This window comes from Silene latifolia, chromosome Y (genome assembly GCF_048544455.1).
Source record: "Silene latifolia isolate original U9 population chromosome Y, ASM4854445v1, whole genome shotgun sequence".
NCBI classification, from domain to species: domain Eukaryota; kingdom Viridiplantae; phylum Streptophyta; class Magnoliopsida; order Caryophyllales; family Caryophyllaceae; genus Silene; species Silene latifolia.
The window spans coordinates 47,273,708-47,289,010 of NC_133538.1; positions in this window are offsets into that span (position 1 = coordinate 47,273,708).

A 15,303-nucleotide genomic window follows, 5' to 3' on the forward strand; every position below is an offset into this window, starting at 1 on the left:
CTTCACATGCAAAATTCTCACACATTTTCATTTCTTCTCCACCAAAACTTGAGAATTTTAATTCAAATTGTTCAATAACATTACTAATATTATTAGTGTAATATATGAGTATTAGTAATTAGTTTTAAGGTAAAGTACTAAACAAATATCTAGCACATATTATTTGGTAGTGATAAGGGATAATCTTGGGTGCAATCAAGAGGAGTGACTTTTATACTTGAAGTCTTTGGAAGATCATCCTAATACTCATCATAGTTCAAGAACAAGTGAAGGTAGGATACCTTAATGCTGCCCATAAATCCAAAATTTACAATGTAAGGGGACATTGTTTTCTTATAAATCTTTTATTTTGTTATGCATGCACTAGATCTAAAGAACAAATAATTAAGAAGTTAATTAGTTCACTATTAGAGGAGTCTAATAAGAGGTATATAAACCTAACAACTGGTATCAGAGCATAAGGATGTTGCATGCATAATCGGTTATTACTTTTCCGAGTTAAAAAGTTAACATATAAAACTAAAAATTTGTGATTTATAAGTATTAGCCACAAAATCATCATGCATGTTATATATTTTGGTCCTAAAATTTTTTTAGGCCATTTTTATGATTTATGGAAATTTATTGCTCATTTTAATGATTTTTGGTCATTTTATTACATTTTTGTTACTAAAATGGGAATTAAAATGCTAAAAATAGTTAAACTAAGTCTCTGACCTTGAAAATTTTATATGACCTCACATGCATATTTTACAAGTTGTGTGTAAAATCTCGTATTAATTGGATTAATATTGTATGAATTATGATTTTTATGAGATAAAAATGGATTAAAAGAGGTTAAATGGTTAAAAATAAATATATTTTGAATTGGGCCATGAAACTTTAATATGTTGTCACATGCATAATTAACAGAGTGTATGTAAATTTCGAGATTAAATGATCTCATTTTGCATGATTTATGAATTTTTAGTGTAAAAATGGTATAAATAGTGACTATTTTGGCATGGCATGCGAAAATTATTTTAGATTGCATAAATATCCCACTAATTAGATCTAAGGTTGTAAAATTAATTGGATTAATTTTTGGATACTTTAAATGTTTTATGAGATAAAACCGATAAAATGCAACTATATTTTCTCAAAATTAATTCAAAAATTTTAACCATGATTTTTGACATTATTAGTGCCATGAAATTATTCCAGAATGTTCAAAAAATTTAAAATTCAATTTTTGAAATTATTGTAATTTAATTTGGATTTATTTCATATATTTTATGATTTTAAGGTCAAAAATAAGCATAAAATTAAATCAAGTTGAATTATTGTCAAAAATTATGTGATGACTAATTTTTGAGTCCTAAAGAGTTTTAGGATAATTAACTTGAGCTTAGATGTGATTTAAGTGTTAATTAGTGATTTTAAAAGGTTATTATCACACATTTCCATAAAACCGGGTTATATGTACGACATAAGTTAAATAGGGCGATTTGGCACATCTTTTGGCATGATTGGTACATATTATAATGCTGCATATTTCAATTGTTGAATGTCTTTTATTTATATAATTTTGAATTATGTAATTTTATCTTAGTATGGCCTTAGTTTTAATCGATATTACCCGTAATGAAAGGAAATATTGATTCGGTTGTAATTTAATGTGATCTTGTGTCAATTTTAATTTTTATTAGTTTTTCAATTTTAAAAATGTATAATAGAAATAGCTTTGTATTTTTTATTATTATTTGTAATTATGGAGTATCTTCAAGACGGTGTCATTCAGAAAGGTGATCCGACGAAGACGTTGTTCTTGGGAAGCGTGCCATTTGCAGATTCAAGGGACCAAAGGTGTTGGTTTCCGCATATGTAATATATGATTTGATTTTCTATTTTTAGGAGGGCCATACTAAGAATTTTATTATTGCTTTGCATTTCTTTTAATGTGTTGCATGCATTGCCAAATCGCCATAACAACACATGCATTTCATATCGAGTCATCGACCATGTCAATTATAATTATCGTAGTTCACCGCTTTAGTTCACTCAAAACGTGATAGATAATAGATTGACAAGACCTCTCACATATAATAATTGAGAAATAGCCTTACCAAATAGTAGAAACCATGAATCCCAATTTCATAAGGGAGTTAAGCCGGCTTTACCGTATTACAAACCTTGTTACGTTGGGTAAGTGGGTAATAAAAAGTTATTACATCGAAATTTGGATTTAGCTCAACGGAAGTATACGTGACCATAGTCGCATGTGTACCGGGCTAAAGATAAGAATTAGAGTAATTTTTATCGACCGAGGGTTCTAGAAGTAGAATCGATTAAGGGGTTAATCCATCGAGTTATATTAATATGGGATGGCTCGGCTTACCTTACCCGTATTAATATGAATTTGGATCTCGGAATCATTTATATAGTTGGGTGGAGGTCACTATATAAATGCAATACTTGTAGTGAAATTTACGAGTATTATTAAAACGATAGATGTTAATTATTTCCTTCATTTTTCGTTTTTGTAGTTAAATAATACACAATGAATTCATCTAATACTCCTACACCAATCACCGTTGATACATGACTCCAATCATTCAATGAAAAGTTCTCCGAGTATGACAATGATACGATTAGAGATTTACGCGTTGGCATTTGTCAGGGTGGAAATTTTTGCTTCTTTACCACCTCCACTCCACCCACTCCAATATTATTGCCTACAACCATGAAAAGAAAATCTTGTGAACAAAATCTAACAAAATCCAAGGCATCCTTGCTTTAAGAAACAAAGAGAAATATTAAATTTAGTGGGAGTTCTAGAAAAAGTGTCCTTGCAAATGAAAGGCGTATTGGTATTTATAAAGGGAAGGCAAAAATGGGCGAGAAACCCAAACCTGATTTTGAATTGGAAATGGATAGTGGGACTACCAAGACCAAGCCCAAGACCAAGAAGGGTGTCAAATCCTATGAGGAATTTCATTATTGTAATGTCATAGGCCATTGGAGGCGAAATTGCCCCAAGTATTTGGAAGGTATCAAAGTTGGGCTTGTTACTCCAAGTGGGACTTGGAAATGTGGAAAAGGTAAACAAGAGTGATATGAATCACCGACAAGGAAATGGAGCTAGGGTAGCCTCCACTTCTAGAGGGACTTATGTACTTGTTTTTGCTAATAGCTTTGAGTTGTAATTTACATAATTGTTATTATGTACCCACTTAGTCTAAAACATTATTTCCATTTCTATGTGAGACATGAAAGGATTTATATTTTGCCATCAAAGACAATTGTTGTATTTTGTTGTAAATAGACATGGATGTGAGCCATGTCACTTATCTTAATGATATTCATGTTTTAGACACTTCCAACTCAAGCAAAGATATCTACATAATACAATCCAAAAGACTCATAACTAGTAATACAAATGATTTGTACATTTGATTTTTCAATTAGGTTACGTAAATGAGAAACGCATTAAAGGCTAGTGTTGACTAGATTTAATGAACCATATGATTTCAATCATATGGAATATGCGAATCTTGTCTCTTTTGCAATATGATTTGTCCTCCCTTTAGTGGTAAAGGGACACAAGTAAGTGATTTGTTGGGACTAATACATGTCGATGTATGTGTTCTAAATATGCATCATCGCAAAGGGAATTTATGACTACTTCGACACTTTTAACAATGATTTAAGTAGATATGGGTATATTAACTCAATCAAATATAAAGTGAAGCATTAGAGAAATTTGAGAAATTTCTAAATGATGTAGAGAACCAATTGAATAAAGTTCTAAAGCATTACGATCCGATCGTAGTGGCAAAGATCTAAGTAATAAATTTGATTTATTAAAGATGGTGTAGATACCCGTATCCGTCGATATTGGAATTTATAGAGAACCCGACAAACACCCGATGATGATAGGACACATGTATTCTTTAGTTGTCACTGTCATTATTTGGAGCTCGTTTTACGAGGTGGAATGGGCGCCGTCGACGAAGTATTTTATTAATTTAAATGATATTTAAATTAATGTTTTTAGTGAATTCTTTCTGTTAATTTAAATGATATTTAAATTAATGTTTTTAGTAAGTTCATTTTGTTATTTTAAATGATATTTAAAATTAATGTGCTTTTTAAGTGAATTCATTATTCAAATGATATTTAAATTAAAGCTTTATTTTGAATTTATTTTCTTAAGTTTATTTTATTGAAAATAAAATAAATATTTGATTTGAAAAATCATTTTATGAGAATACTTGATTTGAAAAGTCATTTGTTTTAATTTATTAATTGATTTGAAAAATCGATTTGAAAAGCGAAGAAAACTCGTTTTGAACACTTGTTTTTGAGCTCGATTTTAGCTCGGTTTTTGAGCCCGTTTCCTTTACAAATTGGCACGAATCTCGAGTACACTAACCAACCTATACCAATACCCATCAACCCATGTTAGAAACCCCTCCCAAAACCGATGGACAGCAGCCATGTTCAATGAGCCCGACTGCTCCTTACTCCCTTTTAACCTATTTTAAACCCTTATAAATACCACCCCTTCACCATACAATCATTCCTCTAAGTGCTCCATACATCCAACCATCACCCACAAGCTTTAAACCTCAGAAACAAACCCTAAACATCCTCCAAAAACCCTACACAAAACCGACACACAAACAGAAACTGTTTGTGTGCCTCCTTCGAAAATCATCTCGTTCCTCCATCAAATCACCATAAAAGTTCGAGTTTCTTGTTCCTAATTAACCATACAACATCCATACACACATTAGATAAAGAATCACGAGCCAAATTGCCCTTGAGAGTACACGAAATCCCTCGAAAAACAGAGTGAAATAACACTCTATTTTCGCGGTTTATTCTTGTCTGTCCAGTTCTGTTTGTTCTCGTTTTTCGTGCCAATAACCCAAATCGAGCAGGGGTTGCTTTAAGATCCTTGTTCTCCTCTCTTTCTAGTTTTCAAAACATCTTTCGGATCGAATTTTCGTCGTGAAACGAGGGAGATATCACTGTTTTAAAACTGCTGTCCAGAAACTTTCCAAAACGCGCGTGTGCTTTGTTCTTCGTCGACGACGGCCTCTCGAGATAAAACCTACCTTCGATTACGACCCAAGACGGTGTCAACGATACATGTAGGTTGAGGGTGCATCAAATCCCCTTCTCTTCCCTTTTTTATTTCGTTTTTTTTATGCTTTTTTTATAGCTTGTTTTTGTTTGTTTTTTCGTTTGTTTATCGTTCGTTCTAAATTAACTATGAAACTAGTTAGTCCGAGTATGAGTTAAAGTACCACCATGAACACCCGCGTTGACTTGAGATGGGAAAAGAAACCGCTCCTTCTGTCGGTCGTACACCCCCGTCTCATTTACATATCCTCGTGTTCAAGGTAGGGCATAATTAAAACGAGTTGTCTAACTTTCATCGCTTTCGACCCCTTTACTGTTTCGGCCAAATCGATGGACCCTAGGACCCGTTGTATGTTAGTTTAACCTCTGGTTGTTAACCTATGACGTAATTAGATGACTTTAAGTCAATTTAATAATCTAATTAGACATAATAGGTGGCTTTGACGTAGCTTTAAAAATCAATTAACGATTCTGTAAATAATTGAATGCATCTTTCTTGTCACTTGATTTCTCGCTAGCATAGGAGTGCGTGATTAGCACCTTCCTATTAACACTCGACGAGTAAGCGTTAATCTTATGATATTTGACCTAATTAGACCCTTTAGGCCGTGTAGAATGCACCATAACGCGACAATCAATCGACATCGTTTTTAATTCGTTTTCTAACTTGTTTTCGATTCCTTTTCGCAATCATTCGATCTAATCAATGAATCTAACTTAGGAACTAGGTTGGCTCTGTCTTAGCCGTGTCTTGGCCGTTGGTTAGGGCCGTGTGGTGGCCGTTTCCTTCACCTTTCTCGTTTTGTTCATATATCGTTTGTTTTCTCGTTGTTTCATTGTTTGTAATTTATTGTTGGTTTATCGAGTTGTAATATTTCAAAGTTTGTTTTCTTTTATCGAGTCAAATGATTTCTAAAAACCTTAGTCTTGTTGGTTAGACGGTTGTTCCCCAATGCTTGTAGGAGCGTAGTAAACCGCATGTTGTTTAAAGCAACATGGCCCGGTTTATGCTAATGCATGCTTTGGTGCGTGGCCATATGTCCAATTCAATAAGATTAAGCGCGAGCACACACTACGAGGAGTGGCCCAAGGACCGTGGGTCGTGTGAGCCGTGGGCCACCCTCATGTGCACGGTTTTCAAGGCCATTAGGCCGTGTGTTTTGCGTCGTGTATTGTTTTGTTTATAGCAATTGTAATTAGATCGAGTTGTAATTTATTTATTGTTGTGTCGGCATGAAATGCCTGGTTGTAATAGGTAGATCCCAACGGCTCCCCCATTCCCCCTTAAGCCTTGTTTGTTTTATTTGTATGTTGTTAGATCAATCAACCCACATGCTAAATTACAACTTTGACAAAGTTAGTTTAGTTGCATCTAAAACGACATAGAAACTGTTGTCACATGATAGGGTTAAAACAACGTTTGCATATCATACATCGTACGTAGCTATGACCTTGTTTGAAATCCGACACTTGACTTAGTAGAGGCCGTTATCGACGGGCGGGGTTGGGTGTCCTTATGGGCTTCCCAACACGTACCCTCACCCCTTACTCAAGATCTATGGTTTGTGGATCCGTCTAAATACCATTGGATTACGAGAGTCATTCAATTCGAGTGATATAGGGTACAAGTCTTTATCTTTAATCACTCGTAGTCGATTGGCTTTATGCTTTTCGATGAAAGGTGTAAAGTTGACTTGAACGGTTCCAAGTTCCCAAAAACTTGGTGGCGACTCTAATTGGTCTTAATTCGATTCGAAAGAACCTCGAGTCGATTATGTCAGGTGTGGATCCCTCGGACGCAGTTCCGAGGGCATTGTCCACATTTGGCGACTCACTGGGGAAAAGAGGACTAGTTACATTGTGTTTCTAGGGTCTTTTCCTCCGAGGTGAAACTTGAAAAGAAAGTGTTGGAAAGTAAAACATTACTCATAGTGCTACGATTCATGCATAAACCCTTAAGGACTTGCCCGGGCCGTCCCAGCGTTTCTTCGTGATGCGTGGGGGGCGACGTCCCACTATGCCAGGAAGCTGCACATTGCTCGCTTCCACTTCGCCTCGCGTGGTTCTTGGGAATGGGGACGATCTTCTAGGTACTTTACCTTAAGACACCTCGCTTTATAAGACCGCAAAAGGATGGAGGGCATAGACCTTCTTGTAGAAGACTTGCCGAGACTTAGAGATGTCTAGGAGCATACATCCTTATAGCATGAGAATGACAATGTGCAATATGTTTTCCCGAGTCCTTTTTTTCGAAAATTCCAAGTCCTTTTCAAAACCGAACTTTTGAACAACTTACTTTCAAACCTAGCATGATTTTCAAAACGCGAATGCTGCCCAAACAGACTAGAATTTCGGCCCAAATTGAGCTTTTATAGCCGGATGTCTTTGCCCATTTCAAATCTCATTTTCAAATCAATCCTTCGTTTTTCAAAATCAATCCAAAATGTTTCTCGAACCTCAACCAAGCATGAAATGCGTCAAGTCGTGTTCGGGTCATGGCCATGTTAGGCCGGGTATGTTTCATTTTAAGGGTCTAGAACACGACCTTGTTGGGTCACCCAAACTCACCTCTTGGGCTTTGAGTCATGTTGGTCGACCTTTTGGTCTAGAATAGTCCACAAAAAACGTCCAGGCTAGGCCCTTATGGACGTTTCACACGAACCCATGGGCTATGTTAGCCCAATCACGGGTTTAGTCACACCGAGTCCAGTTTAGAATCGAGTTATGACAGTTTGAGTCATGTCGTTTTGTCGAGTCTAAAATGAACCGATGTCTAAATCAAACCGTGAGTTGAACCTTTGGTTAGTCAATCTCACGTCGAGTCTTTGTTTGAGTCAAGTTAGGGTCGTGTCCTTAAGTGTGCAGGGGCTCTTACTTTAAATATTGACTCAGTACGGGGTTTTCTTGTAGAAAGGCCGCCCAAAACCCGACGTCAAGCAATGGAAGATGCTATCAACAAGCTCACGGAGGCCGTGAACCTCATGATGACCCGAATGGATGTGATCGAGTCTAAGTTGGTTGAAGATTCCTCTTCATCTACTCCACCTCTGACTGATTTGGAGAAACGGTTCAAGTTCATCGAGGACCGTTTGAAGCTCTCCCAAGGGAAGAATATCCACTATGAGAATGCTAGGGCCTATGCCCCAGTTCAGGATAAGTTGCCCACGAACATGGTACTCACTGACATCCCAAAGTTCAAGGGCACCGAAGATCCAGTCTACCATGTTAAGGCCTATAAAGGGTACTTGGCACTGAAGGGAGTACCTGCTGATATGCTCTCTGAAATTTTCGCCCAATCTCTGGGAGAACACCCAAAGGCTTGGTTCTACAATCTTGACCTTAAGAACTTCCCCACTTTCGAAGATATCACGGTGGAGTTCTGTAAGCACTATGCTGACAATGTTGAGATTCAAACCAACATAAGAACATTGGAGGTGATGACACAGAAAGAAAAAGAAGGCTTTACTGAATTCCTCGCAAGATGGCGCGCTGAAAGCGTGAAACTAGCTAAGAAGCCTGATGAAGTTGAAATGGTAGATAAGTTCGTGAAGAATTTACGACCTGTTTACCGTAATGCTCTGAAATACCAGAATTTTGGCTCTTTCAAAGAATTGATAAGAATCGGGATAAAGGTAGAAGATGATGTCATAAGGGCGAGGTGAAAAGCCGAAAGGGTACCAAGGGGCCTCAGCGTCTAAGGGCAAGGCCCCAAGAACGCCCATATTGATGAAGCCATCAATCTCTTAGAAGGGCAATCGAAGAAGTCGCAGCGCCAAACACCTAGGGCATTCACCGATATCGGATGCACTTATACATACGCTCTCCAAAGGCTCATAGCCCAAGGAAAGCTGAAGCCTATTGGTCCAACTCCGGACCCTCCCGCTGATCAACAAGGTAAATGGTATAAACCAAATGCCTACTGTGCCTTTCATCAAGGGAAAGGCCATGATACTGAAAGGTGCTATCGACTGAAGCACGAAATTCAAGACATGATTGAGAATGGAACGCTCCCGATCCCAGCTGTTAAACCTAATAACATCACCAATCCATTTGGCGATCACTCCAACTTTGTTTCTGTCGAAGACAATGTCGATTACTCCCATCTTATCCGCCCATGTCACTTGAAAGAGGTGTTTATCGGGAAAATATTTGTGGATTTCTTTGAATTATTGCCAAACCCGAAGAATGAAATTCAAATCGGGAGTCTCGCTCTAGAATGTACTCCTCTCGTTAACGAAGTTAATAAAAGACAATTCGATTCACCAACCTCCATCACTAGCGTAGATCCTCAGAGGACTACCTCGGGATGGAGGCAAACCATCACAGGGATCAAGGACAAGAGCCGAGCATCTAAGTTGATAGATGAACAAGGGAAAGCTCAAGACCATATTTGAAAATTATGAGTCGGGATCTGTCGAGTCGAGTCTAGAACTTTCTTTTCTTGAAGTTGAGTCGTTTGTTCCGCGATGACCTAGGGTGTGTCCTAGGAATCGTTCCTTCAAGTCTGTTAAGCATTTGTCATTCCAATAAAAGTTGCAGTTTCGTTTCCAAATATGTCTTGTTTCCAATCCTCAATCATTCCGAAACATGATAAAATGCACAACACACTCAAAGGCATCCCTGGGGAAGAAATATGTCCCGTTTCAAAATTTAAGGTACATTAGGATCCCGTGTTTGATTCCTTTACCTATTCCATGTCTGGTGGTAGAAAACCTCCATCTGAACCAATGTTTGTGACAAGCTTTTAGATGATTCTATGACAAACCCGGACTAGCTCCTTGTTTCCCCTATCGATGATGGAAGGCAAGCCTTTTCCCCAACAAAATCATCCCATCTCGAAGAGAGAAGATATCAACCCGTTCTAACAAGGAATTGTTAGTTCTGACCCAAATTAGTTGGCGAAGCCATGTTTTCAAGGTGTATCCATTTGTGACTAAGAGAATGAATAGAAGATCATTTTCAAAGAGAGAAAAAAGATGAAAAAGAATGAAAAATGAGAAAAAGAGAAAAATTGGAAAAATGAAAAAAAAATGAAAAAAAAAAAATGAAAAAAAGATGAAAGAAAAAGAAAAAAGGAAAAAAGATGTTGAAGTTATTGCGGAATGCTTTTTGGTTGAATGTCGAAGTTACGGAAGCCAGAATTCAAGTCAAGTACCCATAGTTGAGGTTCAATGGGCGAAGCCCAAAAGCGTAAGTAGTGACCTTTTTACCCTCTAAGTCCTTCCTGAGACGGTTACAAGGGGATAGTCGGGAATTTTGAGAATCATTCCGCTTGTGTTAGTACACCCAAGCCTTTAGGGTCCAGACATGGAAATTTGAACCCACATCATTTTCCAACCCATTTGTACTCGGGTTTCATCAAAACCGAGACACCCATTCCAACCACATTAGCAGCCATAGCCCTTGGCCTTAGCACCACAAAACGAACCTTCAGAATGATGGTTTACCTTTCAAACCTATTTTTACCAAGCTCCACATCCCAAAAGATCCAAGCCTTTTGTACCAACCCTAGACACGGGATTTAACGGTACTTTACAGGCTAGAATGGGTATGACATGATACCTTAGGTGAAACCTTCGAGTGTGTACACACAATCAAAATGCCACGTTTATGCACCTTGATCGAACTACGTCGGATTTGATTTCGCTCCACGCGAATACGTAGGCAGTCCTTCAGAATAAGGGATTCAATCCAGTCATCAACCAAGTTGTCATCTTGTCGGTTTCTTACGGGTCTTAATCAAATCAAAATGAAGCCACCTTTGTTTGAGTCGGTCTTAGCACTCGATGTAGGCTAGGATAAGGATATAGGTTCAGATGAATAGTATCAAGTCTCAGAATGAGCTTTATCGAACGGTTTAGGCAAAGATGCCGAGTCATATAGATGTAGGTTTGTGTTGGGAACAGAAAATATGAAAAAAACCCGCTGAAAAGAAAGAAGGCGTGGAAGAAAAATAGTAAAAGCCCGCTGAAAATAAAGAAGGCGGTGGCAAGAAATGATGAAACTCGCTGAAAAGAAAGGAGGCGAGGAGAAGAGTGACAGAATGTTCCCAACAAGAGTGATGTGTGATGTCTAAGTGCTTTCATCAAATCAGTCTGTGTTTAGTGTCTGGGCGAAGCCAACGTTGTTGCTCCGTGAGTTTAATCCACCTTGTCAATGTCAAGTGATCTTGATTCCCATGTGCCCTCGGGAGCACGCCCATGCCATACGATATCTCCGTCCCAAGTTCGATGACCTTGTGATTCCCATTTGCCATCTTTTGGCGCCGGAACGGCCAATTTACATTTCTACTCCCAACAAGTCAATAATTGAATTAAAACCCGTGTACACTTACGGTTTTATTTTCCTTTTGTTTTACGGTAGCGGGCTACGCCCACGTTGTTTACGGGTCTTACGGAGTGTCTGAGTCGTATTTCATGCTCACCTATCAAGGTTCGGTTTCAAAAAATTTCAAAATTTCAAAATTCCAAAAACTTTTTGCGAATTATGGATAGATGATCCAAGTAGTGGAATCTTTTCGGGTCGATGACCCCAATCTTTCGAAATTCAAAATTTCAAATTCAATTTTTGAAGGGTCGATGGCCCAACATTCCAAGTGATGTCAAATTCAAACTTCGGGTCGATGACCCAATCATTCAAAATTTTCAAATTCAATTTTCGGGTCGATGACCCAGTATTTCAAATGATCCAATTTCAAGATCGATGATCCAAATGTGCTTATGTGATGATTATTGCTAGTACGTTTTTGTGTTTCAAATATAGCAGGATATGCTTCAACTGGGGGCTCTAAAGTCTTCGACTTTAGAGCCATTGCAAACTGGGGGCTCTGAAGCCGTTGGCTTCAGAGACCATTATCAAGATGTAAAGGATGACATCCACCAATAATTCAATTCAATACAAGAGTATGAAATGGAAGAATTCTGTAGCTGAAAGCAAGTGATGAAAGCGGCGGCAACCTCCTCGGAAAGTCCCGTCCCATTTGGACACCTGCCAGCAGATGATAAGCTTTGGGCAAGTGTCAACAGATGAATTTCGGACAAGCGCCAGCAGATGATAAACTTTGGGCATGTGTCAGCAGTTGCCGAACTACGACGCGGGTTTGATTCCGTCAGAAACGGATACGTAGGCGCCTAAGGATAAGGCTCAACTCACCATGTATGCAATTTATGGGTCGACGACCAACGACGATAATTTGATACAACAGAAGCAAGAGTCAATCCCCAACGAAGTTTCAGGTATGATCTCTTCTTATGGTCAAGTAGCTTATATACGCAAGTCTAATGGACTATAAACGACCCGAAGAATCCTCGGTCGAGAGGGACTGGGGTGTACTGACTTTCGCCTTGTCCAAGCCTCAGTCAAAGTGGGGGCTCTGTAGATACCCGTATCCGTCGATATTGGAATTTATAGAGAACCCGACAAACACCCGATGATGATAGGACACATGTATTCTTTAGTTGTCACTGTCATTATTTGGAGCTCGTTTTACGAGGTGGAATGGGCGCCGTCGACGAAGTATTTTATTAATTTAAATGATATTTAAATTAATGTTTTTAGTGAATTCTTTCTGTTAATTTAAATGATATTTAAATTAATGTTTTTAGTAAGTTCATTTTGTTATTTTAAATGATATTTAAAATTAATGTGCTTTTTAAGTGAATTCATTATTCAAATGATATTTAAATTAAAGCTTTATTTTGAATTTATTTTCTTAAGTTTATTTTATTGAAAATAAAATAAATATTTGATTTGAAAAATCATTTTATGAGAATACTTGATTTGAAAAGTCATTTGTTTTAATTTATTAATTGATTTGAAAAATCGATTTGAAAAGCGAAGAAAACTCGTTTTGAACACTTGTTTTTGAGCTCGATTTTAGCTCGGTTTTTGAGCCCGTTTCCTTTACGAATTGGCACGAATCTCGAGTACACTAACCAACCTATACCAATACCCATCAACCCATGTTAGAAACCCCTCCCAAAACCGATGGACAGCAGCCATGTTCAATGAGCCCGACTGCTCCTTACTCCCTTTTAACCTATTTTAAACCCTTATAAATACCACCCCTTCACCATACAATCATTCCTCTAAGTGCTCCATACATCCAACCATCACCCACAAGCTTTAAACCTCAGAAACAAACCCTAAACATCCTCCAAAAACCCTACACAAAACCGACACACAAACAGAAACTGTTTGTGTGCCTCCTTCGAAAATCATCTCGTTCCTCCATCAAATCACCATAAAAGTTCGAGTTTCTTGTTCCTAATTAACCATACAACATCCATACACACATTAGATAAAGAATCACGAGCCAAATTGCCCTTGAGAGTACACGAAATCCCTCGAAAAACAGAGTGAAATAACACTCTGTTTTCGCGGTTTATTCTTGTCTGTCCAGTTCTGTTTGTGCTCGTTTTTCGTGCCCAATAACCCAAATCGAGCAGGGGTTGCTTTAAGATCCTTGTTCTCCTCTCTTTCTAGTTTTCAAAACATCTTTCGGATCGAATTTTCGTCGTGAAACGAGGGAGATATCACTGTTTTAAAACTGCTGTCCAGAAACTTTCCAAAACGCGCGTGTGCTTTGTTCTTCGTCGACGACGGCCTCTCGAGATAAAACCTACCTTCGATTACGACCCAAGACGGTGTCAACGATACATGTAGGTTGAGGGTGCATCAAATCCCCTTCTCTTCCCTTTTTTATTTCGTTTTTTTTATGCTTTTTTTATAGCTTGTTTTTGTTTGTTTTTTCGTTTGTTTATCGTTCGTTCTAAATTAACTATGAAACTAGTTAGTCCGAGTATGAGTTAAAGTACCACCATGAACACCCGCGTTGACTTGAGATGGGAAAAGAAACCGCTCCTTCTGTCGGTCGTACACACCCCGTCTCATTTACATATCCTCGTGTTCAAGGTAGGGCATAATTAAAACGAGTTGTCTAACTTTCATCGCTTTCGACCCCTTTATTTTTCGCCAAATCGATGGACCCTAGGACCCGTTGTATGTTAGTTTAACCTCTGGTTGTTAACCTATGACGTAATTAGATGACTTTAAGTCAATTTAATAATCTAATTAGACATAATAGGTGGCTTTGACGTAGCTTTAAAAATCAATTAACGATTACGTAAATAATTGAATGCATCTTTCTTGTCACTTGATTTCTCGCTAGCATAGGAGTGCGTGATTAGCACCTTCCTATTAACACTCGACGAGTAAGCGTTAATCTTATGATATTTGACCTAATTAGACCCTTTAGGCCGTGTAGAATGCACCATAACGCGACAATCAATCGACATCGTTTTTAATTCGTTTTCTAACTTGTTTTCGATTCCTTTTCGCAATCATTCGATCTAATCAATGAATCTAACTTAGGAACTAGGTTGGCTCTGTCTTAGCCGTGTCTTGGCCGTTGGTTAGGGCCGTGTGGTGGCCGTTTCCTTCACCTTTCTCGTTTTGTTCATATATCGTTTGTTTTCTCGTTGTTTCATTGTTTGTAATTTATTGTTGGTTTATCGAGTTGTAATATTTCAAAGTTTGTTTTCTTTTATCGAGTCAAATGATTTCTAAAAACCTTAGTCTTGTTGGTTAGACGGTTGTTCCCCAATGCTTGTAGGAGCGTAGTAAACCGCATGTTGTTTAAAGCAACATGGCCCGGTTTATGCTAATGCATGCTTTGGTGCGTGGCCATATGTCCAATTCAATAAGATTAAGCGCGAGCACACACTACGAGGAGTGGCCCAAGGACCGTGGGTCGTGTGAGCCGTGGGCCACCCTCATGTGCACGGTTTTCAAGGCCATTAGGCCGTGTGTTTTGCGTCGTGTATTGTTTTGTTTATAGCAATTGTAATTAGATCGAGTTGTAATTTATTTATTGTTGCGTCGGCATGAAATGCCTGGGTTGTAATAGGTAGATCCCAACGGCTCCCCCATTCCCCCTTAAGCCTTGTTTGTTTTATTTGTATGTTGTTAGATCAATCAACCCACATGCTAAATTACAACTTTGACAAAGTTAGTTTAGTTGCATCTAAAACGACATAGAAACTGTTGTCACATGATAGGGTTAAAACAACGTTTGCATATCATACATCGTACGTAGCTATGACCTTGTTTGAAATCCGACACTTGACTTAGTAGAGGCCGTTATCGACGGGCGGGGTTGGGTGTCCTTATGGG